This window comes from Lissotriton helveticus, chromosome 3_1 (genome assembly GCF_964261635.1).
Source record: "Lissotriton helveticus chromosome 3_1, aLisHel1.1, whole genome shotgun sequence".
Classification (NCBI taxonomy): domain Eukaryota; kingdom Metazoa; phylum Chordata; class Amphibia; order Caudata; family Salamandridae; genus Lissotriton; species Lissotriton helveticus.
The window spans coordinates 1,750,816,779-1,750,841,569 of record NC_136061.1 but is presented as its reverse complement, the minus strand read 5'-3'; the positions used below and the strand labels follow the sequence as shown (position 1 = coordinate 1,750,841,569).

Sequence of the window (24,791 nt, the reverse complement as noted above, 5' to 3'; positions counted from 1 at the left end):
CCTTATACGTCTTCTTACTCCTGTATTTAAACGCACCGTGGTTGGCTTCATGTGCTCCGTCACTGACCCTGTGGATGCCCCTGATAAGTTATTAACTACAGAGTTATCTCACCAACTTGTAGAGACACCTGACAAGATAAATAGTCAGAATAATAGTGAAATCGGTAGGAGGGGTCTCTGCCAGTATATATTTTGGAACGTGGCAGGACTTCGATCGAAGCTTAATAATCCCCAAAGGTTAGAGTTCATAGGGGAATTTAACATATTATGCCTTCAGGAAACCTGGGCGGAGGATATCGTGCACATTAACGGATACAAAACCTTTCACATTCCTGCGGTACCTCCACTCATGGGAGAAGTAAGGGGGGGCTATGTATATACATCTCTAACTATGTGAATGCAATTAATCTTGATTTGAAGAAATCAGTAACCTATTACCAGATGCTGATATACGATATTGATAAAAGATCTTGCTTAGTTGTGTTGAATTTTTATAACACTATCCCGTTAGATCAGACCGTGGGGGTAGTGAGGAAATTAATACCTGAATACCTTGCAGAATGAAAATGCTAAAGACGTAAGTGTCATCTGGGGCGGGGATTTTAACTCTGTACATTTCCCATATATTATTTTCGGGGAACTTTTTAATTAAATCATGTTTTCATTTGACCTTGGCTTCGCCAACGATGTATGCTCTCCATCAGTGCCCTTCAGTCCCACCGTTAACGGTAAAGGGTTGTCTTCAACCATCGACTACATTCTCCTGTCTAATAGGCATTCTAGCAGGCTTAAAACCTCTACCACTAACAAAACCCGATTAGCGATCACTATCCATTAAGTATATATTCTTCACTTCCCTGTGACATACTAAACACTAAGAGTAAATCAGCCCATATAGTTCAAAGCATAGCCTTGAATAAGACTAATGGCTATACTCTTCGGTGGTCCATGGTGGACTCAGTTGTATTCACCAAGTCATTATTAACAAATTTGTAAATCTGCCCTTTTAGCGTGTCTCGATGAGACTACCCCTCATGTTGAAATTTTAACATCTTTCGCACAGATCACAGGAGAAGTTCAGAATGCTTTATCTGTGGAGAACAAAAAAAACAGAGTTAAACGGGGCTGGTTTGACACTAAATGCACTAAAGCTCTTAATAACTTGAAACACGCTTTACATAAGCCCATTAGAAATCCGCAAGAAATTAAAGTGGCTAGGGGAGAATATAAACACACCTTCAACGAACGCAAAAGCACGCTAAGAGAAGAACTATGGGAAGCTCTGCACAAAAACTTGAAAAAGGAGGGACTAGGGGTTTTGAAGGTCCAGCATACATGCCCTGATAATAATGAGAACCAGAAGGTATGCAGTTCCTAAAATGTGGAAACAAGGGGACAGGAGATCAGAATGGTCATCAGTGTTCATAGGATACAGGGTAATGGGGAATTCCTTCTGTTGGAATTAGGGCCCTCACACACCCGGTTGGGTGTCATGTTTCATTATAGGGCATGCTCCTCATCAGGTCGGCGCTACAATAACTGACGGGCTTCCTATGAGGGGCTCTTCAGTGGATATCTTTTCATCCAAATTGTTGTATGGTACCATGAGGGTTGGGGACCATATGTGTATTGTATTATAATTGCATTTGTATAGCGCTTACTACCCCTGACAAGGCGTCAAGGCACTTTTTTGGCGAGTAGCACGCTATTCCGGGACCCATAGAGGATTAGTGTTGAATTAGTATAGTGAAACATGCAACAAAATTTTAAGTGGTGGATAGGTTAGACAGTTATTTGGATTCAGAAGGATAGCAGAAGGATAGAAGAGGAAAAAGGGTTTGCATTTATATAGCGATGCTACCCCTGATGTGGTGTTGAAGCACGCTACTCCGGAAACCCATAAAGGATTAAAGGATTAGTGGTGAATTTGTATGGTGACATATGAAAGTAATTTGAGTGGTGGATATTAGTCAGTTATTTGGAGTGAGAATGATAGCGGAGGGATAGAAGGAGAAGAAAGGTTTGAATTCATGTAGCACCTGTTACTCCTGATGGGTGTTGAAGTGCTTTTCTGGGGAGTAGCACGCTACTCCGTAACCCATAAAGGATTAGTGTTGAAAATTAGTATAGTGAAATATGAAGTACTTTGAGTGGAGGATTTGTTATTCAGTTATTTGGATAGAGAAGGGTAGGTGGTGGGGTAGAAGAGGGAAAGAGGTTTGTATTTATATAGCTCTTGCTACCCCTGATGGGCTTTTGAAGCGCTTTTTTGTCGAGTAGCACGCTTCTCTGGAACCCATAAGGATTAGTGTTGAATTAGTATGGTGAAACATGAAATTAATTTTGAGTGGTGGCTATGTTAGTCAGTTATTTGGATTAAGAAGGGTTGGGGAGGGGTAGAAAAGGGAAATAGGTTTGCATTTATATAGGGCTTGTAACCCTGATGGAGTGTTGAAACCCTTTATTCGCGAGTAGCACGCTACACTGGAACGGATTAATGGTGAATTAGTATAGTTGAATATGGAATTTGAGAAGTGAACATGTTAGTCTGTTATTTTGATTGAAAAGGATAGTGGAGGGATAGAAGATTAAAGGATTTATATATATATATATATATATATATATATATATTAGGTCATAGCAGTAGGAGGAGGCTTTTGGATGAGTAAAGGTTTTTTTGGAGGGGAATAGTCAGAGGTAATAGTTTAGAAAGGTTTGTTTTGGGGGATTGGTATAGTAAAATAGGTGTCAGATGATGCAAGGAGGGGTAGAGTAGGAGAGTGTCTAGAAAGGGTTATTTTGGGGGTCATAGTAGTGGTATGGGGTTTGGGATTAATGAGAGGGTGGATGTAGAGGATATATTGATAGACGTATAGGGTGAGAGATAGGGTAGTGCATTGAAAAGAGTAGTAGAAAGAAATCTGAGATGAGTCAGAAAGTTGGGCTAGAAGATATATTGAGAGAAGTATAGACTGAGAAATAGGGTAGTGCATTGGAAATGCTAAATTAGAGAAAAGTGATAAATATATAAATCCATAAGTACATTGAAAGTATATAGATGCATAAAGGAGGTATGTATATGTAGATTAAAGATAGTGATAGAGGTACAGGATGAGAAATAGGAAAGTGCATTGGATATATTTTTTCAGTAGAAAAGTAACAGACACACAGATCCAAGTACATGGAGGTGCATATATGCACAATGGAAGCAAGTACATGTAGACTAAATATGATTTTTATTTATTTATTTAGTATAATTTTTTTGTTGATTTTTTTAACCTAATTATTCTAAATGTTTATACAAAGCAATACTCAAAGATAGGTACATATAATAGTGAAAATAAATGCTTATATACAGAGGGATATGTTGTAAATTTCTGTTTGCGTATGATGCTTATGTGGAGAAGAGCCAATTCTTGAGTAGTTTTCTGAAGATAAGGTGGTTGTCGGTGGATCTTATGTTGGGGCAAAGAGTTCCATAGTTTAGCTGCTTGAACAGAGAAGGATGTGCTATCCATGGTTTTTTTCTTGTATCTTGGGATTTTGAGGCGAGATGCCCCTTTAGAGCGGAGGTTCCTTTGTTGAATGTGTTTGGTGATTTTATTTCTGATGAAGAGCGGTCCCATTCCATGTATTACTTTGTGGGTGATACAAAGTAGCTTGAACATGGATCTTCTGGCAACCGGTAACCAATGCAGGGCATTCAAGGCAGGTGAGATGTGGTCTCGCAGTTTGATATGCAAGAGTAGTCTGGCAGCCGAGTTCTTAATCCATTGTAGTCTTTTCATGGTCGTTAAAGGTGATCTGTGGTAGAGGCTATTGGCGTAATCGAGTTTGGACAGAACAAGGGAGATGGTAGCTTGGACTTTGTGTGGAAATCCCAAATGAGGGAAAATTTGTTGCAGCATTTTTATAGTGCCAAAGCTTGATCTTGCTAGTTTGTCCACTTTGGCATTCATTGACAGCTTGGAGTCCTTGGTCATTCCGAGGTTTCTTACTTCCTTCGATACTTTAGGCGGTGACCCCAGTTAATCAGCCTAGACGGCAAGCGGGTCATAATGTTTCCCATTGCCACACGTGAGTATTTCCGTTTGGAAGCTTTTAATTTGAGATGCCTCCAAGTCATCCACTTCTTTGGGGAATTCCAGTTGAAGGAATATTTGTGTGTCATCTGCATAGTTATAGCACGTGAGGTGAAATTGATTGATCAGTTCCGGTAATGACTTTATGTAGATGTTGAAAAGCATGGGCGAGATGATAGAGCCTTGAGGGACCCCTGCTTTTGTGGAGTATGGTTTGGACGAGAAAGGTGGGGTATGGATGACATTAGTTCTCTTTCGAAGGTAGGACGTGATCCAGTCTAGAGCAGTTCCCTCTATGTCAGCTTCATAGAGTCTTTGTTTCAGAATGTCATGGTCAACCGTGTCAAAGGCAGCCGAGTGGTCCAAGAGGAGCAGTGCAGCAACCCCGTTGCGGTCTACTGTATTGTTCAGGTCATCCCAGATGGCAAGGAGGGCAGATTCAGTGCCTCTTCCCGGACTGAATCCTGTTTGGAAGTCTGAAAGTATGTCATTCTCTTCAATGAATTGTGACGTCTGGGCAAATTCTGCTCTTTCTATCAGTTTGCCCAGGAAAGGTCCATTTGTAATGGGTCTGTAGTAGTCCGGGTACAGCGGGTCCAAGTCTGTTTTCTTCAGTAAAGGGCATATCTGTGACTTTTTTAGTTCTTCTGGAAATATTCCAGTAGTTAAGGAATCATTGATGATTCTTCTTACTGGAGTGGTAGCAGAGGTTGTTAAAAGAATTGTCTTGAAAGTTTGTGGTAGACAGGGGTCAGAAGGGCTGCCGGCAGACCTGCTTACTTTGACCAGGTTCATACATTCATTGCGTTTGATGTGTTGGAAGGAACAGAGAGGCTAGGTTAGAGTATTCTTGAATTGTTGTTTTGTACAAGGGTTAGTGCTGGTACTTTGTTTCGGTTTTAAGTACGAGGCCAATGTGTCTGTTTGTCCGTGTAATGATTTGCCAGTTTGTCTGTGAAATCTTGAGTAACAGGATGAGTTCCTTCTAGGCAATTTGGTTTGCGAAATTCATTGACTATTTTATAGAATTCTTTATTTGCACATTTAGCATTTTGAATAGTATCTTTTCTTAGCTTTTTTGATAGCTGACTTGTATAATCTGTTACTTTTCTGTAGGTGAAGTTTGTCTTGTTTGGCGTTTGTTTTGAGCCAAGTACGTTGCAGCATTCTAATTTGTTGTTTTATGTCTTTTATTTCTGTTTCTCTAAGGCACTTTTTCTTATTATGTTCTGTGTGGTTTTAAGTGGTATCAGGATGTCAAAAGCTTCCAATATTGTTTCCAGATTTGTACAGGATGTTAGTTGTGTTTCTAAGTGTTCCAAATTGAGTTTGTTCCACGGCCGATAGGTGGAAGGATGTAAGGTAGTTTTAGGTGGGTCGCTTAGTGTTGTTTTATTTTGGAAAGCAAGCAAGTGGTGGTCTGACCATTTGACTGGAGTTATAGTTTGAAAGGTAACTAGTTCAGTAAAAATGACATCTAGGATATGTCCAGCGATGGGTTTGTGGACAATCTGATGCAGGTTCAATGCCTCTAGGCCAGTGATTTGTTTTTGGATGGGTCATATTGGGCTTGTCAAACCAAATGTTGAGGTCACCCAGAACGCATAGGTTGGAGTGTATTGTTATCAGGTTTGAAACTGTGTCTAGAAGTGCGTCTGGGAATGTCGACTTGTTAGGTGGAGGTCTGTAAAGGAGAAGGAAGTTAAAGGAGGAAGACGGTGTAGGATTGCATCTTGTTAGAAGAGCCTCACAATTCTTTATAGAGATGTTGTCAACTTTAGTGATATGTAATGTTTGCCTAAACACAACAGCTGGACCACCTCCTTTTTTGTCTATATGATTTTGGGTGATAGTTTGATAGTCTAGAGGAACGGCTTCATGCAGGACTTGAGCCATACCATCTGCCAACCATGATTCAGTTATGAATAGCATGTCTGGTTTTGCATCTGTGAGAAGGTCGTAGATGTGATGTTTGTTTTCAAAGAGGGGTCGAGCATTTATTAGTAGACAGTTTAGAGAATTGCCTTTGGTGATAGTGAGACTTTGTTTTGTAGAAGAGTGATCAGTATTGTGTGGGTTTGTAACAGGTGTGTTTTAGTGCTGGCATTAGCTGTATTATGATAGCAATTGTGTAGCTGTTCTGTATCCTGTTCCTCATCCAGCATGCTAAGAAGGCATTTTGAAGGGTCTGTGTGTGTATGTGGTGGGGATGGTGTTTGAGAGTGAGTTGGTGTGCTGTGTTGTTTTCGTGGTGTAACATTGTTGTGCAGTAGACATGGAGAAGCGAAGTTGTGAGGTGTGGCACGTTACTTATATTGTTTGTGTGTGTTTAGGGCAGAAGGTGTATGAGTCGGGTGGTGGTGCAACATGTGGGTCATGTAGTAAGGTTCTAAATTGTTCATTCGATGAGAGGTGGTTAGAAGAGAGTTGCTGTGTTGCTGTATCTGTGTTAGGTGTGTGAAAGAGACAAAGCTTGTCATTGGAGTTTGTACCTTTGTGTGGTTTGAAAGGTGAGTGTATGTTTGTATTTTGTGATGGTAAATATTATGAGCATGGAAGTAGTGTAGGTGCATGAAGTGAACATTAAAACAGGAAAAGGAAGTTCGAGAGACACAATTTTAATCAACAGGATTTCCTACCTGGTTAAAAACAGGAAGGCGCATTACTAATCTAATGTTTTAGGATTAGCGCACTACAAAGTGGTCCACATGTTTCTTGCCTAATAGACCGCAGATCTAGCGGCTATTCGCCAGGACCAAGGTGAAAAATTAAAGCGATGTACACAGTGGATGGTTGTCTGTAAATATGTCCCTGATGAACCAACCTAAAACCAGTAGTATGGTACCTTTATTGATGACCAACCTAGTAAAACAAAAACATCTGTTAGACAAGGAATTCATTAGTACTCCACCTTTTAGGGACTGCATACCTTTTTGTTCTCAAGCAACATTAATTAGAGACAACACCGCCTTTTGGGAGGCAGTGAATGCTCCATTTTTGTATAATAATAACAACACACATGAGATTTTAACGGCAATTACCTCACTCCTGCAGGAGTTATTGTCTTCTATTAACCATCCCGTAGATGCACTTTTCTCTCTAGAAGAGGTTAATTGTGCCATCAATGCAAGCTTGGGCGGAAAAGCTCCCTGCCCAGATGGAGTCCCTGTAGACCTTTATAAACCAAACTTGCCCCTATGGGGCCCACTGTTAACCCAAGTAATAGCAGCATGTTGCTCCTCTGGCTTTATAACAACATGGTCGGAATCAAGTTTGGTTCCAATTTTTAAAAAAGGAGATCGTCATAGCCCTGCATGTTATCGACCCATATCCCTGTTAGACTCTTTGGTCAAGGTGGTGGGACGTATTATACTGAGCAGACTACAAGATTGGGCTGAAGATAAAGGCATCATAACTGAACTACAATTCGGCTTTAGACAGAGCTTAGGCATGGCCAGCAGGGTTCAAATCTAAACATCCTCCTGGGAAAGTATTCATTGGCCAAACAGGGCAGGCTATATTTGACCTTTGTAGACCTTACTGCAGCCTTCGATTGTGTCATACTTGAGAAACTTTTGGAAATTCTAGAAGATATGGGTGTAGAAACCCCTCTTATACTGTTTCTCAGGGAGCTATACAATAATGCAAAGGGACGGGTAAAATACGGGATCACTGGGCAGTGTACGGCCAGTTTTAAAATTAGAAAGGGGGTTGGGCAAGGATGTGTTCTTGCTCCCTTTCTTTTCACTTTGTATACAAATGAATTAGGCCAAAATCAGTGCCAGGACCTTCCACAGTTAGATAGACATTCATTACCTGCACTATTATATGCGGATGACTCAGTTTTGATGTCATGAACACAGTTGGGGCTACAAAGGGCTGTCACTTGCTTGTCAACATTCATGCACAATTTGGGTCTTGGGGTGAACACATCCAAACCGTATATGATGAAATGTGGGCATGATAGCTCATACTGCGGGGATATCTTTATTGACCATAGTGATAGAATTCACTAAAAGATTTTCTTATCTCAGCATTCTCTTTGACCATAAGGGGAGTTTGTCCCAGGTTGTGCAAGCAAGAAAACTACAATTCATGAAAGCTACAGCTCCATCGGCCAATTTCACGAGAAAACTGGGAACACGGACGGTTGTAGAGCTATTACTTATTTACAAAGCAAAATGCATCTCCACAGCCATGTACGGTGCCGGTGTTTGGGGATATGAAGACCCTCAGCCCCTACAGTCAGTCTAGAATGCTTTTTTCAGATACCTATTGGCAGTCCGAAGCAGCACATCAACCTATATATGCCATACTCAATTGGGGATGCCGTATTTATCGGTTCTTATAAAAACACAACCCATTTTACTGTGGCACAGGATATGGTCTAATCCCAAAACCGGTGTTAACCGGGATATCTTAAAGGATAGTTTAAAATTACAATGGGCCATGAGCATTCCATCGCTAAAATATAATTAAAAATGTACGAAAGACCTTGGGCACCCGGAATACTTTGAAGACCCTAGTACTTTAACTAATGTCTGTAGAATCAACCTAAAAATAATGTTTACAACGCTCCTTGAGACAAATAGATTTTCTACTGAAATACTAAAGACCACAGTGCAGGCGAACCAATGATGTTAACCACCTATAGTATTCAACCCTACCTAACAACTACGTTCGGCGGATATGACAGGATGGTGTTAACCCGCTTTAGATTGGAGTTCTTTCAAAGGTTATCCAGTTTCCCCAATTTGAATGATTGGTCGAAGATCATGTGCCCATGTGATGATAAATCTCTGCAAATAACAATGCATGTCCTTTTATTTTACACATTTTTTACTGAATATAGAAAGCGATGGATTTTACCAATTTTAAGGTTGCTTGGTTACAGACCATGTCAGCCAGAGTTCCTAGTGTTACAATGTTTGTTTGGGGTATTTATTAAGCTCTCTTTCACCGAAAGATCTCTTGGCATTATCGGAGAAACTGAAGTCCTGAAGTATACTCTAACAGTAAGCTTGGGTAAACAGCCAAGTTTTCATTTTTTTTTCTGAAGCTTATGTACTCGGACGTTAGTCTGATTTCAATCGGTGGGGAATTCCAGAGTTTTGGGCCGAGTACAGAGAAACGAGAACCACCCATTCTCTTACGCTTCAATCTAGGGATAGTCCGCATATTCATAGAGGCTGATCTGAGATTCCGTTTGGGAAGGTACCGTGAAATCTTTGTGGAGATGAATTCGGGGCCTGTCTCGTGGAGTGCGTTGAAAATCATACAGCCCGTCTTAAATATGGACCGCTGGGTCACAGGAAGCCAGTGAAGATGCTTCATTAGTGGCTTAGTATGACAGTGTCTCGGTTGCTGAAAAACTAACCTAGCCGCCTGATTCTGGATCACCTGCAATCGATGGGTTTGATTGGCAGGGAGACCCAAATAGATAGCATTGGCGTAATCTAGCTTGGACATAACCAAGGCCAGCATGATTATCATGCTTGCCTCCCTAGTAAAAAATCTTCTGATTTTCTTGAAAGTCCTTAGATGATAAACGCAGGCGGAGTGACCAGATGGATTTGCTCATGCATGGATAAGTTGGCATTGATTTTGATCCTCAGACTTTTGTCCGAGTTCTTAGGGATAGGTGGAATGCCCAATGCAGCTGGCCAGTGTCCTTACGTCCAATGATGGAGTCTGGTATTAGAAATTACTATCTCTGTTTTGTCAGAGTTTAATTTGAGATGGTTGTGACTCATCCAGTCTTTAACTTGTTGAGTGCACATGGTGGCCGGCAGCCTTCCGAACGTTGCTACTCCACCCACGCCATATTAATTCCCCGCCTGTGCAAGAGAATTAATCAGTGGACGGACGGCTCCCGGCCATCATGAGCACACTCCCACCGTGATTTATGACGCCCGGGAGCCATCCTTAATACGGGAGCTCCATTCCTAACCCAGCCCCCCTTGCACCACGGCGGAATTTGCCCCTCAGCGAAGGGGTTAAAAAAAGCTTGGTATCTTGGAAGACCTTAGATTCCTCCATCTGGTAAATCGGGAATATCAACTGCATATCATCTGCATAGTTATATACTTTCACTCCACTGCCTTGGAGGGAATGAATCAGGGGGCAGATATAAATGTTGAACAGGTGGGGGGAGAGGTATGAGCCCTGAGGTACACCACAGGCGGTATTGACCCTGGCTGAGTTAAAGGTTGCCAGCCTTACAGACTGGGTGCGGTCCCCTAGGAATGAAATCATCCAATCCAGGCCCGTGCCTCTCAGGCCTGCCACTGCCATTGTATCCGCTAATATGGTGTGATCTACGGTATCGAACGCAGCGGACAGGTCGAGCAGTACCAATGCCTGTGTGCACCCCCTGTCTGCTCCCTCCTTCAGGTCATCCACTACGCCTAAGAGGACTGATTCAGTTGAGTGTGATGGTCTGAAGCCTGCCTGGTGGGAGTCCAAGAAATTAGTCTCTTCGATGAATGTGAAAAGGAGTTTTGTTACGTGTGCTTCAAGCACTTTTGCAGGATAAGGGAGGAGCGATATGAGTCTGTAATTACTCCGTAGATTAGGATCTACTCAGGCTTTCTTTTGAAGCGGGACTAGCACTGCCTCTTTGAAAGCACGTGGGACCACCCCTTGCTCCAGGGAGAGGTTTTGCAGGGAGAGAAAGGTATGTGGGAATTGCGCTAGAATGTCTTTTTGAATCTTAGAGGGACAGGGGTCTTTGGGGAAGCCAGCTTTTACCTTGCTTCTTAATTCTGCAAGCTGGTCTGAGGTCATGTTTTAAAAGCTAGACAGTGTTGTTGAGTTAGTAAATTTCTGATATGATTTCCAATCATGAGAGCTAGGAGAGATGGAGTTCTGGATAGCCTTCATTTTGTGAATGAAGAAAGCATTTAGATAGTCACATAAGGCTTGGGAAGGCGTGATGGCCAGTGTGACGCTGTCGGTATTGGAAAGTTCTCTAATTATCTTGAAGATGTCTTTGGATTTATTTTCAGAACTAAGAACCCTGTTTGTGTTGAAGGCTTTTTTTGCCTAGAGAACATAAATTGTACAAGGTCTATAGCTTGCTATTTGAAAAGTGTATTCAAATATAGAAAATCTATTGGCATATGAACTTCTAAAGGCATGTTTTATTTTTATAATTAGACTATTTTACTACAAATGACACTTTTTGTATACTTTTTATCGATTTTTTTTAACAAAGACCAGCTTAACAATCATGTGTTTTTTTATGTGTGCTTTTGTAATTTTATTGTAAAATCTTAAAAAGCTTATTTGAATTTAATCTAGTATGGATGACCCGTGACCCTGCTTCAGGGCCGGTCGCTCCTCGCACTGCGCAACTCCCCGTGAGTGTGCTCAGGCTCCCCCCTACTGCCGCGAGTTCGCCGCTGCCCTGAAGCTGGGAATTCTGGGCTTTGTTTTTGGTTTCTCTGTGCCTGTATTTGTCGCTGCATTTACTGTCTTCGTTATTTTCCCCCTCGTGTTTTTGGTTTCTCTGTGCCTGTCGCTGTATTTTCTGTATTCGTGACTTGCCCCCTCGCCTCCGTTCCCCGCTCTGTTCTCCCCCCGCCGCTGCTCCCCAGCCGCTTTTTCTTCTGTACCCCCTTCCCATTCGCCGCCCCGCTCCCGCCTCCCAGCTGCTCCTCCCTCCCACTTGGCCATTTATGGCGTAGTCCACGCAGTGCTGAGCTGTGACCCTTGACCTTGCTTCAGGGCCGGTCGCTCCTCGCACTGCGCGACTCCCCGTGAGTGTGCCCAGGCTCCCCCCTACTGCCACGAGTTCGCCGCTGCCCTGCAGCTGAGTATTCTGGGCTTTGTTTTTGGTTTCTCTGTGCCTGTATTTATCGCTGCATTTACTGTATTCGTGACTTGCCCCCTCGTGTTTTTGGTTTCTCTGTGCCTGTATTTGTCGCTGAATTTTCTGTATACGTGACTTGCCCCCTCGCCTCCGTTTCCTGCTCTGTTCTCCCCCCTCTCCCTGCCGCTGCTCCCCTGCAGCCCGCCCCTTTTTCTTCTGTACCCCCTTCCCATTCGCCGCCCCGCCTCCCAGCTGCTCCTCCCTCCCACTTGGCCATTTATGGCGGAGTCCACGCAGTGCTGAGCTGTGACCCTTGACCCTGCTTCAGGGCCGGTCACTCCTCGCACTGCACGACTCCCCGTGAGTGTGCCCAGGCTCCCCCCTACTGCCGCGAGATCGCCGCTGCCCTGCAGCTGAGTATTCTGGGCTTTGTTTTTGGTTTCTCTGTGCCTGTATTTGTCGCTGCATTTACTGTATTCGTGACTTGCCCCCTCGTGTTTTTGGTTTCTCTGTGCCTGTATTTGTCGCTGTATTTTCTGTATTCGTGACTTGCCCCCTCGCCTCCGTTTCCCGCTCTGTTCTCCCCCCCCGCTCCCCGCCACTGCTCCCCTGCGGCCCCGCCCCTTTTTCTTCTGTACCCCTTCCCATTCGCCGTCCCGCTCCCGCCTCCCAGCTGCTCCTCCCTCCCACTTAGCCATTAATGGCGGAGTCCATGCGTACGCGCCGATTGCGCGCCAAAGGCAAGCCCGTCGACGCCTGTCCGCGCCTGGACCGCACCCAGCGCTAGGACCCCTGGCCCTCAACGATACCAGCCCACCCGACTGACTTACGACACCGCCACCCTCCCGCACTCAACACCGGGCGGAACCCCGCCTGCCACCCCAAAATGCACCCACGGACCCTTCACCTGCCAAGCCTGCAAATTCACCTGCCTCTGAACCTGCACCGCACCCGCCAGGCCAGGCACCAACAACAATCACCTCAAGTGCATCCTGCTCAACACCCGCTCCGTCCACAGGCACGCCGTCGAACTCTGGAACCTCCTCGACACAACATCACCAGACGTCGCCTTCTTCACAGAAACATGGATGAACGCCTCCTCTGCCCCCGACATCGCCATAGCCATCCCGGATGTCTACAAGATCACCCGGAGGGACTGCATCAACCAGACCGGAGGAGGCATCGCTATCGTCCACAGAAACACCATAATGGTCTGCATCACGACCAACTCCGAAGACACCCTCACCGCCGCCGAGCACCTTCACTTCCAGATACACAACGACCCCAAGACCACCCTCAGAGGCACTCTCATCTACAGACCCCCGGGACCACGCACACAATTCAGCGAAGCCATCGCAGACTTCATCAGCCCGCACGCCCTCACCTCCTCAGACTACATCCTCCTAGGGGACCTCAACTTCCACCTGGAAAACAACAACGACAACAACACCACCACCCTGCTGGACAACCTCGCCAACCTCGGACTCAAGCAACTGGTGAACACCCCCACCCACTACGCCGGGTCCACACGCTTGACCCCATCTTCTCCTCCAGCAAGCACATCTCCTTCAGCCACTCCACCGGACTACACTGCGTCTATTTCAACTTCATGAGAGCCACGACCCACCACCACCCGCAACAGGCTCCCCGAAGAAGCTGGAGCAAGATAACCGCAGACCAGCTCACCACCTCCCTTAGCCAGAACCCTCCCACCAACACGACGGACTCCAACAAAGCAGCCCGCAACCTCCAACCTCACACAGTGGCTCACCAACTGCGCCAATGACCTTGCACCGCTGAAGAATCCTCCCAGCAGACCCGGCAGCAAGAAAGCATCATGGTTCACCGACGACCTCAAAAACTCCAAGCAATCCTGCCGTACCCTCGAAAAAGCCTGGCGCCACGACCAGTCAACAGAAAACATGACAGCCCTCAAGAACGCCATCCGCAAACACCACCAGCTGATCCGAACCACCAAAAGGACAACATTCAGAGAACGACTACACAACAACACCCACAACAGCAAGGAACTCTTCATCATCGTTAAAGAGCTCTCCAACCCCAGCGCCTGCTACAACAACATCAAACCCTCGCAAGACCTCTGCGACTCACTCGCCTCGTTCTTCCACCGCAAGATCGCCGACATACACAACAGCTCCGGCGCACAGACCACGCACCCAACTACCGAACCAGCGCCCCCCACCACCACCCTCTGCACCTGGACCCCGGTCAGCACCGAAGACACCACCCGCATGATTAACACCATCCACTACGGCTCCCCAACCGACCCCTGTCCACACCACATCTTCAACAAAGCCGACTCCATCATCGCACCCCAACTCCGGGACATCATTAACAGCTCCTTCACATCCGCCACCTTACCGGATAGCTGGAAACATGCCGAGCTCAGCGCCCTCCTGAAGAAACCCACCGCGGACCCCAGGGACCTCAAGAACTTCCGCCCCATCTCGCTCCTCCCTTTTCCTGCCAAAGTCATCAAGAAGACCGTCAACAAACAACTCTCCGCCTTCCTCGAGACAAACAGATCCCTCGATCCCTCGACCCCTCGCAGTCCTGTTTCCGAGCAAACCTTAGCACCGAGACCGCCCTCATTGCAGCTTCCGACGGCATCAGGTCCCTGCTCGACAACGGGGAAACAGCTGCCCTCATCCTCCTCGACCTCTCAGCAGCTTTCGACACCGTATGCCACCGCACACTAATACAGCACCTCAGCAACACTGGAATCCAAGTGAAGGCCCTGGAGTGGATCATCTCGTTCCTCTCCGGAAGAACCCAGAGAGTCCGCCTCCCCCCCTTCCGATCCGCGGCCACCGAATTCATCTGCGGCGTTCCTCAAGGATCCTCGCTCAGCCCCACCCTCTTCAACATCTACATGAGTCCCCTCGCAGCCATCGCACGCCAACACAACCTAAACATCATTTCCTACGCTGATGACACCCAGCTGATCCTCTCCCTCACCAACGACCCCGCCAGAGCCAGCCTCCAGGAAGGAATGAAAGACGTCGCGGAATGGATGAAGCTCAGCCGTCTGAAACTGAACTCAGACAAGACGGAAGTCCTCATCCTGGTACCATCCCCCTCTGCCTGGGACGACTCCTGGTGCCCCCCTGCACTGGGCACCGCCCCCAAGCCCACGGACCATGCACGCAACCTGGGCTTCATCCTGGACTCCTCCCTCACGATGACCAAACAAGTCAACGCCGTCTCGTCATCTTGTTTCAACACCCTGCGCAAGCTCCGAAAGATCTTCCGGTGGATCCCCACCGAAACCAGAAAGACGGTTACCCAGGCCCTCGTCACCAGCCGACTGGACTACGGGAACACCCTCTATGCTGGAACCACAGCCAAACTACAGAAAAGACTCCAGCGCATTCAGAACGCTTCTACACGACTCATCCTGGACATCCCCCGTCACGGCCACATCTCCGCCCATCTGAGAGACCTACACTGGCTCCCCGTCAGCAAGAGGATCACGTTCAGACTCCTCACCCACGCACACAAGGCTCTCCATGACATGGGCCCCAAATACCTCAACAACCACCTCACATTCTAAACACCCACCCGCCAGCTCCGTTCCACCAGCCTCGCCTTTGCCACCGTCCCACGAATTTGCAGAGCCACCGCCGGAGGAAGATCCTTCTCCTACCTGGCGGCCAAGACATGGAACTCCCTTCCCACCCACCTACGGCTCACCGAGGACCATCTCTCCTTGAGGAAACAACTCAAGACCTGGCTGTTCGAGCAGTAGCGGCTCCCCCCCCTCCCAGCGCCTTGAGACCCCAGCGGGTGAGTAGCGCGCTCTACAAATATGTTTGATTGATTGATTAATTGATTGATAATGTGTGCTCTCAGTTGAAGCACTTTTATGCACTGACAAAAAGACAGCATACAATAGGATTAAAAAAAAGGCAAAGTGATGTGCTAAAGTCTAGAATATTGAGTCATCTTTTAGAATGAAAACCAAATTTTAACCTTCCCATTAAAATTATGTTTGGGGTATTTTTGTGTGAATGAAAACATTTCATAAATGTAGTATTTATTTGGTGTTTATTTGTTTCTTGTATTTTTGTGTATTGTTTTGACGTTCAAATCGTGGAAATTGCTTAGGCGGAATCCCTCTCTTCACACAAAAAATTAAAAACAGCTGTTCTAGTTGACGCCAAACTTTTCACAGACTACAAAATTTGTTTAGTAATTGAACAAAACTCCAGTCAGAAGTAACCATTTACATATCATTAAATCGCAGTTTGCCTGTGCGCACAACCTACACATAAACGTGAATAGTTATAATCAAATTATTAAGTTATTTATTTAACATAACTTTATGGATTACATTTTTGAATATGTTAACGTTTTCTTTCACTGAGGAAAGAGGCATCCAAGATGACACCGCGCGGCATTAGCCTATGCAAACTGGGATTAAAGGGTTGCCTTGCCTGGGGTTAAAGTGTTTTGCAGCCCCGAGTATTCCACCTACCCAGGCGGTAGAAGGGTGTGGGGGTCGACTGTCAGTCCCAGGTGTATTGTGTTGTGGTAGCGGAGGATCACGACTATTCCTAAAGCTTTAATCACCTGTAACAAAGAGGCCTCTTCTGTCACATTCTATAACAGAATCAGTCAGGTTTACTATAAATAAGAGTTTGGTCCGGTGGGTCTGTAAATAGTGTCCATGTTGGGTGGTGGCGTTTTATGCTATTTAATCTTCTGTGTCCAACTGTCCTGCTTTCCATCCCTTTTAACATATCAATGTGTATCCAAACACCTCACGTCTGCCCTGTCCTCGGCTGTTGTCATCTTGGAGTCAGGCTAAAGGTGCAGCAGCGTGTTCCCAGTGTTGTCCCTCCGTAACATGGCCGTCGCTGTAAGCCACGCCCATTCACAACGCATCGTTAAAACGGTTCTGCGCGCGGGTTGCTGTGCTGCGGAGCAGTACATGCGCATTGTATTGCATGGCTTTTTGCTCCAGCCAGTCCGAAGCCCCGCCCACTCGTGGCAACGTCACGAGTTGAGCTCCACCTCTCCATCCAGTCGGAATTTACTACAATGTTTATGGAGCGGGGAGAATAAAGGGACAGGGAGAGCGGGGAGGCGGGGTCGTGCAGAAACTGTGGCGGCGAGGGCAGAGCTCGCTGTCTACTGCCTCTGGTACCCGCCACTGCTGCGCCCGGGCAGTTGAGGCTGCCCTCTGCTTGCACCCAGTGTCGGTGCCCGGTGCTGCTGTCAGGCGGCGCGCTCCCTCCCGCAGTCCGCACGGAGCAGGCGGGAAAACGGTAAGGAGATCGTCGCCGTCTGTTCCTTTCTGGTGTTGAGGCAAGGATGGAGGGAGCTGTGTCTGCCTTTGTGTCACTCATTGGACGGGGCTATTCCATCCTCATGATGGAGCATATGGCCGAGAGCATGAAACCTGATTGATCACGAAGGGTTAGGACCCTGCGATGCCACATCTGTGGCCACGTATTTCTCATCCCTGTGAGGATGCCACCCTGCTCTAGGTCGCGAGGACACATCTCGACAGGCCTGAAGTTTCTTTCTTTTACACACCTTTGGCCGTCTCAGCCCAGAGTTAGTTCAATTAAATCAAAACGAGAACAATAGTTGTTTGAAGACATTCGATTGTCATGTTAACGCTGAAGACTGGAAGCAGAGTCCTCCCAGCATGGAGCGAGGTGGCGACTCCAAAGAGGTGTGGCAGCACAGCCAGCCATCACAGGTGAGGTGCACCTGCTGCTCTCCCTCCGTGCATGGTAGTTCCCACTGGATTGGAGGTGTGAGCCAGCCGAAGTCGATTGGCAGGCAAGGTTTGCCTCCTATACACGACCGAACACCTGCTAGGTATATGCCCACTTAACCCTCCACATAGTGCTTGTGGTAAACTTTGCCTGCTGGAGCCACTCTGGCTAAGGTGAGGTGTATATGGCCACTAAATGTTTCTGGAGACGTGTGTACCTTCTAAGCTTCCAGTGCCTGCCTGATGAGACCTAGCCTTGTGAATGCCCACTAAGCCCGCAGGTATCACACAGAGCTCTTTGCCCATATGTGAGGTCCGATTCCCCCTCTTCCCCTTTCTGTCTAAACCGCCCCAGAGTCCCCTTTGCTTTGGCAGTGTGTAGTCTTTCTACCCACGTTGTCCGGTACTGCTCACATAGCGGACCGTCCGCCAAGGTTCCCTGCCTGGATGGGCTTAGACTGTGTGTGCCATTTGACACCCAGTTTGAATGCAGGTTTTATTTAATTCGTCCCCGAACCTACCTAGTACCAGTGCCACTTGATCTTAAAATCGGCCCACCACAGGAGTTCGGGAACATTGACGTAGTGCACCACCCTGAGACTGGAAGTTGACAACAGACATCCATGAGCGCTGTTGACACTACTTGCGTTGTCTGTCTATACGTGCACGTAAAGTATACATTATCTGTTCAGGCGCCGAGCCTCTGGAATTAGGCGGTCGTCGCATCAACACAGGTGGATGTTTTGATCTGCAAATCGCGTCAAAACCAGCTCATTGAAGTGTAAACTTCCATGCTCGCCGTCCAAACGGCAGGCTCTTTGGGCAATAATTGCTGGATAGATCCAAACAGAAGTCAACAACACGGATTATAACGTGGCACACACAGCCTTTCACCGACGGTGCTTGAAACTCCCAGGACAGTTATGGGGCTCGGGCCCTCGGCGTTTGTCTTCATGTTGTCTCTCGACAGCGGCATATGCTTTTGTTTACCATTCTTTCCCCTTCACCAGCGCACACAGGATCGGGGATTCCCCGGGGAGATGCTGGCAGCATCCAGAAGCGTTGTATTTACCAATGCCTTGCAGGCGTTCATGTGCCCTCGGCGCCTCGTTCAGTGCTATGTCTGTGTTTAGCTTAAACTGCTATGTTTTTACGCTGTCGACTCTCTTAAAACATATTTAATTCGCCACGGTTGAAACATTGGATTGTGCGTGCCGTGTGCAGGATTTGCATCCTACCTACCACCCCCTGCTGGTGTATGAACATACAAATGAGAACTCCTCCCCTTTTTTAGCGTGGATGACTATCTATATTCGTGTGTATTTGTATTTTTCTTGCTCACTGTTGATTTGGTTGCCTATGCGCTCCCTTCTAGTAGCACCTTCTGTGATGCTGCGTTACTGGGCTGGAATTGTTTTTTTAGAACGAGCGGTTTATCCCTATAACCAACCCATGTGAAAGGATGATTGCAGGTGTTTAATGGAAAGCGTCTTGTATTTGTGGCGAATGACATTTCAATGTATCAAGGATGTTTTCTTAATAAAAACAATTGACGTGATTGGGATCCTTTTGGTTATGCTTTTAAGAATGGCTTAATTGTGCCTACCTCAAGAGAGAGATTGGTTTGTCCTCGACGACCGAGTGATGCCTGGCGATTATGAAATGGGCTGGATACACACATGCGAGGTTTAGCGTTTTTACTATTTTTAACCGTGGCTTAGTCTGCTCGTGTTTTTCAATCGAGGTTTATCAGCAGAGCAGATTATGATGTGGAGATTTGTCAACAGACCTTCTTTTTTGTGTCCCACATTTGTACATGAAAATCTAAACCATCATTTCGATAGTTTACAAGAAGCGATTCTATCGCTGTCATCTAAAACATTCTTACCATTATTTGTTTTGTGTTTCTCATTGAAAGTGTTTTTGAATCTGCTTGTTTGTCATATGCTTCTGATTTACATTCGTTATCCTATGTTGTTTGAGTGAAGGAGTGCACAGCTGCTTCTGGTGATGGGCCAGAACGTAGTAAAACCATTTGTCTATGGAGGCGCAATAAGTTTAAAAAAAAAGTTATTTGGGGTGTATTTAATTTTTGAGCCAGTCAGTTCATGCATTGAAAAGCATATTGCAAAAAGCATTCAACGTGCAACACCGAAAAACTTGTGGCTTAAATGCACTATTATAATATTGTATGTCCCAGGGCGTTATTACTATGCCATTATTTCATAGTCCTGTGCCGCAGTAATCTTCTTCTGCATTGAACAACACTTACATAAGTCATTGTTTTTGCAGAAAAGATATTTATACTAGTACTTATCTATAGACTCTTAACATGGATAGTAAACTATGAATTAAAATGAATGAAAATGTTTCTAGTATGTAAGATTTTGTTCAAGTGAATCATTGTTTTGTATTGAAGATTGACTATCCCTCAAAACTTAGGGTTGGGGCTAAATTGTGACACATCCAGCCTGCCCCTTTTTCAGTCTCTTATTTAAACACCTTAATATATGGTCTTCAACTTATTACTTTGTCACCCCGATTGTCTCAAAACTTAGGGTTGGGGCTAAATTGTGACACATCCAGCCAGCCCCTTTTTCAGTCTCTTATTTAAACACCTTAATATATGGTCTTCAACGTATTACTTTGTCACCCCGATTGTTCTCCCTTATCTGCGAGTTAAAAAAAAATTACATTTCTGTTGGTCCTCACTTTTTCGCTAGAGACACATTCCTAGTTCCAGATAATGTTTCTATAAAAACATCTTTACTTGCTCACAAACTTTAGGCAGTCCAACTGTTATGCGCAATATGTGGAATTGTGTGTGTAAAGCCATTTACAGTTTACTTGGCACTTATTAGAAATTACACCCCAAGTTACATCAGTATAATAGCAAAATAATGGAACAGCAGCACCAAACAACTCTTTGTATTTGTTTTCAGCGTTCCTGAATATTCAGTAAATTTAATTGAAATGTGCAGGATTTCCATATGCCTCAAGGGCATCAGACTCTTTGTCCTTTCATTAGCATCTTTGTGCTCAATATCTTTTCACCTATTTGTTTGCATGTTTCTCACTTAAATATTCAGAACAGGTTTTATCTGCTCTTTGTTATGCTTTCCTCAGGCTGTTATGGGAGTAATAGTCACCCACCTGGCCCTTGCAATAAAGTATCACAACAAACTTTATTGCTTTCTACTTATTTTTGTTAATTTGTATAAAATGTACCAGGTTGTTTTTATTGCCCATTTTAAAACTGCAGTATAAAAAAAAAAGTGCTGTATGTTGTCGTAAATCTATGGACGGTTAATTATCATTCTTATCCGGTATGTTTTATTAATTTGGTGCTGTAAAATGTAATCCGTGTTTTTATGATTAAGTCTCTTAATCGAATGTTGATTGATTGATTGATTGTTGTCACTTAGAGAGACACTGGTGATTGCCACTTTCAGCCTTGGTGAAATGGAGGAAGCAAGTGTGACTGTGGAACCTCTTCACACCACCTGTCCTGCAAAGATTAAACTTGTACAGCCCCACCTCAGTCCAGCCAAACACACAACTCAGTTGAGCTGACATTACAAGAATGTAATACCCCTGTCAGCACCAGCAGTGTAAGAAATCTTTGTTAGTTGAGTATCAGCCACCTTGGTCTCTCTTAATCTTCCATTCTTAGTATAGTTGTGCCCCAGTCTTGAGATTCAGATAGATGCAGACAACCTGTGAGTTGGTGGTACAAGAGAAATGGGGCATGATGATTTTGAATGTATACCCATCTGAGCCTCTTCGACTTCCCAGTTTAATAAAACACAACCCACTAAATTGTATAATAGGTGCTCCTGTTACTAACGCTTTGTAACCTGAAGGTTGCTAGTGAGTAGTGTATAAAGAAACTGCTAGTTATTTAGCAATTGTCATTCATGCATAGGCAACTATAGACCAAGGAAACATTGGCTGGTCCCCCTATGCAGGAATTTGGGTTTCAGGAGCCACATAGAAGCTTATAGAGTTTTGAGAACTAGTACTCTGCCCCACATAGTCTTTGCCATGGCCAAATTCATTATGGCTATGTGGCGCATTTGGAGAAAACTGTTAAATACTTAATACCTCAAATCATGACTTTGTTTTTAAATATGGACTGTGATCTTTTTAACAATTCATGTATGTTTTCCCCTTGATTATGAAATGTTTTATCTTTTTCCCCATCTTGTTTGAACGGCATGTAATTACTTTATGTAATGTGTTTCCAAAATTGTTGTTAAATGTATATTTATGTATCTTTTATGGTCTTATAGACCGAAATAAAGAATTTTGGATTGGATTGGATTGCATAGGCAACGTTTGATACACCACGGGGTACTGGAAATTGTCCAGTGTGCCTTCATACTGCACTAGTAAAACTCCTATCAAAAACTGCATTTCCTCCATTCTCCCAGAAGCAATGAGCTCATGTTCTGCTTAGAGTTGCTTTTTAGGTCCGGCTTGACAACAGCTGCATTATCTTTTGTTATCAATGCTTTTAAATCTACATATTGGAGAGTGTTTCTCCACCTCAGACATCTTTCTCACTTCCCTTATGTTTGTGTTTGATTTATAGTTATTTACGGACTGTTTTACATTTCCAAAAGTACACTTAATCATCACACAGGCCTTTCTCATAGATTCATTGTATGCAAAAAGCAATCTGTTTTCTTGTGCAGCAAGCTCTTTAACATGTTTTTCGGAAGATTCAAAATGCAAGGCAGATCAGTGGCTTTGATCATGCTTGCTGAAGTTTGATCTTGGTGTACATCACCCTACTATCTAAAGTGCTTGCTGCTACATCTCTGGGCCAACTTCCACCTGGCTCTGAGTCAATGCACAAAGGGTTAGCTGCAGAGAAATGTGTCATGCATTTATTTTTAAACAAGGAGCAGGTTCTTAATTTGCCCCAGCCTCTTGTTCAGCAGGAGATGCATAGGTCAAGCTGGAACTCAGTGATTTTTTTAGTTGGTAACTTTCATTCAAAGATACATGGATTTGTAGTGCACTCTCTTTAGGTGTTCAGTAAATATGAAATTTTCTTTAATTGTTGGTAATTCTTGCAGTTTGTCTACATTTCGGGACATGCCTTGTCAATAGTAATTCAGATAGGATATAATATTTATTTAAGATGTTTGCTGATGTAGCCTTTAGAAATGATTATTTATTGAAATCCCTTTTTGTACAATACTGTAAAGCAAGCAACATTTTTTGGTAAAGTTTCATTAAAACATAATAAAGTTTATTGTGCAGTTAATTAAAACCATTACATTATCAGTACTAGAATGCTTTAAAACAGTTAAAAATATCATAGTGTGACCTAAAATTAAAATAAACACTGCGAAACCTGAAGATGGTCTGCCCATTTTCCAAGGAGTTCCTCTGGGTGTGAAACAGCTCAAATCTTAAGATAGATTGTGGTGCCAGACACCAAGTTTCCTGGCAACAAAATATATAGTAAGTGCATATATGGTTTAAATGCTAGCGTTGCCATCTTTTCTTTACAAGCCTGTAATGTTCCACAATCCAAAAGAAATATAGCCAAAGTAGGCAACTTTTTTTTCTTCTTCGGCTGTACAAATGAATTGAATTCGTACGTTTCGAACGTTTCAAAGCAGTTCTTGCAAGCAAGGGAAGCTTCTCCTGCCGTAGCTAAAGATTTGTGCTTTACCAGTGTTGTTCTTGCATGCGAACACTTGGCCGTACCAGTTGCTACTCACTGTTTCACACCCTGTTAAAGTGAGACATTGGGCTTGGTGAATCACCTTTCATCTACCCTCATGCCTGAGGGACACCAGTTTTTTTAGACCGTTCATTTTTGTAAAGCAAACAATAATGTCAACAGCAGTCTCCACCTACAGGAATATCAGCCGTCCTGGTGATTTAATGTAATATTCAGGGTATGCCAAATCTGATTCACACTGCTAGGTTTATAGAATTGGCAGCAGTTTGTGATAAGCTACAAAGTGCAAATAAAAAAAGTACCCGTCAAAACAGTACAAACGCATTTAGCCATATTATCTACCTTGGAACGCTTTGGTGCAGCAGGTTGAAAGGGAACACGTTATTAGCCGTGCTTAAAATTGCCTTTTTGTTTTCAATTTTTGTATTTGTTTGTTCAAGAATACACATATTAAATCTAAGCCTGTCTCGTATAGGAGACCCAAATGTGAAAAGAAAATTAGGAGCAACACTAGAATTAGCCAGTATGCTGTTGCAGTGAACCACATTATCAATTGTAAATGAGGCCGGCCCAATAAATTAACTTCATAAAGAAGCAAGTAAATACAAAAAATAGGGAAAAGGACGGAAGAAAAAGTATAGAAGCAAACGCCAGTTAAGAGAGTCATGCTGGTAAATGACATAAGATAATATTAAAGTAAGGAGAAAGCTATTGAGAGCAAATATTCAAATGATGTATACCAAACACATACCCAACATGCTGTGTAGGTGATTGGGGGAATCATGAGGGTTTATCTTCTGCATTTAGGCATTTCATTTTTACTGTAGTACGATCAGAACAATTGTTTTGCTTTCTCTTACATTACTAGGTACACATCATTTTTTGCTATAATCTTGTTATGGTTTTATCAAAAATATTTAAATATTAGGAATACATCAAAATCCATTGATGTAACGTTCTGCCTCTTAATCTTATTTTTAATATCCATTATAATTGTATTACTTTTTCTTGTTCTCAGAGGTGGCTACCATTCTAACATATACCCATAATTGAGGTTTCATCACTTCCTAATTGTTTCAAAATTAGGTACATTATATTTCCTTGAAGTACAATTTCTATCCCGCAAGTATTTTCTGAGCATGGGAAGTGCTATATAGTAGTAGGTAATTGTTGTTATCCTTTACAATATTTTTTTTTGCCATTTCAGGACAGATTTAGTCATATTCTAATGAATGTTTGTTCAGAAATGCAGATAAGTTTGATTTTGGTAATATCAGCATCCTGTTGAAAATCCTTGTTTATTAGCAAGTGCTGTAATCTTGAATGTTATTATTTTGAAAGGAGAAACGGGTTAACTGCTGTGCGGAAAGTTGAAAAAGCCTTTGAGCTTCTTTTACAGCCCGGTCCCTCCATAGTGTGAGCAGGTTTCAACTAGCTCTGATAGAA

The 24,791-nt window shown here is 44.2% G+C and overlaps 1 protein-coding gene across 6 annotated transcripts in view; it reads left to right on the top strand.

Annotated features, from left to right (window-relative positions):
- LOC144823747 (protein 4.1-like) overlaps positions 1-24,791 on the top strand; it is a 960,864-nt gene that overhangs the window by 252,994 nt on the left and 683,079 nt on the right. Inside the window, exon 1 of one of the 6 annotated variants that reach the window (XM_078682544.1) lies at positions 16,982-17,186. The exons of the other annotated variants lie outside the window; for them this stretch is intronic. The gene's annotated coding sequence lies outside the window, so the exon portion shown is untranslated. Of the gene's footprint in view, positions 1-16,981; positions 17,187-24,791 lie in introns of those variants that run through there. 6 annotated transcript variants of the gene reach the window in all.